General features: G+C 39.4%; 1 pseudogene; it reads left to right on the forward strand.

Moving 5' to 3' along the window:
- Nucleotides 1–1,273: 1,273 nt before the first annotated feature.
- Nucleotides 1,274–1,929, forward strand: LOC116465757 (eukaryotic translation initiation factor 3 subunit K-like; annotated as a pseudogene).
- The last annotated feature ends 592 nt before the right edge of the window (nt 1,930–2,521 follow it).

The following is a 2,521-nucleotide window of genomic DNA, read 5'->3' on the forward strand; positions in this document are numbered from 1 at the left end:
TTAGGTGGGAATTGAACAATGAGAACTCATGGACACAGGAAGGGGAACATCACACTCTGGGGACTGTTGTGGGGTGGGGGTGGGGGGAGGGACAGCATTAGGAGATACACCTAATGCTAAATGACGAGTTAATGGGTGCAGGAAATCAACATGGCACATGGATACATATGTAACAAACCTGCACATTGTGCACATGTACCCTAAAACCCTAAAGTATAATAAAAAAAAACAAATTAAAAAAAATCCATAGACTTTGTATTAGTGCTTGTTTCCCAGACTGTCACCTACATGTAGCTCAAAGTTGATGTAGCCTACAGCAATACTTCTCAAACTTTAATGTGAGTAAGAATCAACTGTGAGTACTTATTGTAGAAGTACTAATTTGGTCCCTTTCCCACAGTCTCTGATTCCTTGCACTGGGTGGGTCCTAGAAATCTACATTTTTAAGAAGCATTCCTGGTGATTTGAATTCAGGTGTTCCATGGTTCATCTCCAAGAAACATAGCGCTACAGACAGTAGCTGAACTTTAAAATATTCTTAGGCACAAAAAGTTAATATTCTCAAAGATGTGGTCTCTGTAGAGTGATGGTTAGGCCTAGAAGTCATCAACCCCAGTGCCTCAAACTCAATTCACGAAAAGACCCAGATGCAAATTATATTCAGGGCCAGAACTTAGCAGCAGCTTCTTCCTTTAGTCCCCTGATGCTCTTTATTCCACCAGGGAAATAACTTAGGTGCATGGAAAGGCCAGTAGTGGCCTCCCTAGAACCTCCTTTTTATTTTTGAATCACATCTAAAGGCTAGAATAAGCAAATCTATTTGGAGTGTTTTTATAGTATCATGATTTAATTAAGAGAACATAATCATTGATGATGGTAAATTTGATTCCTGTTCATAGCCTTAAAAATTTTGAGACACCAAAACACAAAGATGTCTATCACATATCCAAAGTACTGATATAAAAAAAGGACATGCATTTTTCTGGGTTTCAAAATTGAGTATACACTGTACCATCATACAGAAAGGACTTACCAATGAAAACCTGGTTAAAAAAAAAAGTGCTCTTATTCAGATATACCAAGATATAATACAAAATAGACAGGAACTTATAAAAAACAAGTATGACAATAGAACCCTTTTTGTTTTTGAACAAAAATGCATTTTATACAAACTCCCATAAAATGAATAAGTCACATAAGAATGCTGTATTTGAGGACATGATGCCAGTCCGGTGTTAGCTTCCAGCCCTAGTTGTGGAAGGTGACAGCAGTCATGGTGATATTTGAGCAGATGAGAGCCAATGTGGGCAAGTTGCTCCAGGGTAACAACAGGAACAATCCTGAGAAGCTGGACACCCTGGAGTGCTATGTGGAGATGCAGGCCAAGGACAGTGCCTATGATCTGGAAGCCAATCCAGTTGTCCTGAAGCTGTACCGGTCCAACCCAGTGTTTTTTCAGACCACGGACACTGCCCAGATCCAGCTGAAGGCCCTCACCAACCTGCCACATACCAACTTCACCCTGTGCAAGTGCATGATTGGCCAGGCACATCAAGAAGAGTGGCCATCCGACAGATTTTGTATCTCAAGGATCTGCTGGAGATCAGCCTCTTTCAGGCCTTCTGGCAAGCCCTGGATGAAAACATGGACCTCTTGGAAGGTATAACTGGCTTTGAAGACTCTGTCCAAATGTTTATCTGCACTGTCGTGGGTATCACTTACCAGCACATCGACCACTGGCTGCTGGCCGAGATGCCTGGGTATCTGTCAGATAGCCAGCTGAAAGTGTGAATGAGAAAATACACCTGGAGGGCTGACGAGTCAGGGCAGATCTTCATCTGTAGCCAGGAAGAGAACATTAAGCCCAAGAACCTTGTGGAGAAGATAGACTGTGACAGTGTGTCCAGCATCATGGCCTTCTTCCAGTAACTGCAGGTGTTTAATAAAGATTCGTTGACTTAAAAAAAGAGAATACTATATTGTACTATATAATTCTTCATGCCTTCAAAATATACATATATTGTCTAGAAAGCTTATGGGTAAGTTGAGTCCTTTCTGATGCTAGTTTTAGCCTCATACTCCTTTGCCTAATAATTTTACCTTCTCAGCAGATTTCTCATGATGAAAACTCCCTGTAGTTGTGATACTTTGCTTTGTTTATTTGGTAATTAATTTGTCCTCTGTAATTGAAAGAGTGTCAACCATGCATGTAGGTAGAACAACAGAATTGCACTGATTCTTACAACTCACTTATACTTCCAGATAAGGAGACAGCGCTATTCAATAGAATGGCCCAGTCTTAGCCATTCTATTGAGTTTGCAAAGGACACTGGGTTAAGGTCAGAAAAGATCTGAAATTTTGAGTTCTAGATTTGATTATTTTACATACCATTGTCTTACTCTTTAGCAATCACAAATAAATTCAAACAGGTTTAAGAACTAAAAAAATAAAAATAAAAATAAAATAAATAAAAATAAAAATAATATTAGGATAAGAGAATACTACTGTTATGGTAAGCTG

Source organism: Hylobates moloch, unplaced genomic scaffold (assembly GCF_009828535.3).
Source record: "Hylobates moloch isolate HMO894 unplaced genomic scaffold, HMol_V3 SCAFFOLD_9814, whole genome shotgun sequence".
Taxonomy (NCBI): Eukaryota; Metazoa; Chordata; class Mammalia; order Primates; family Hylobatidae; genus Hylobates; species Hylobates moloch.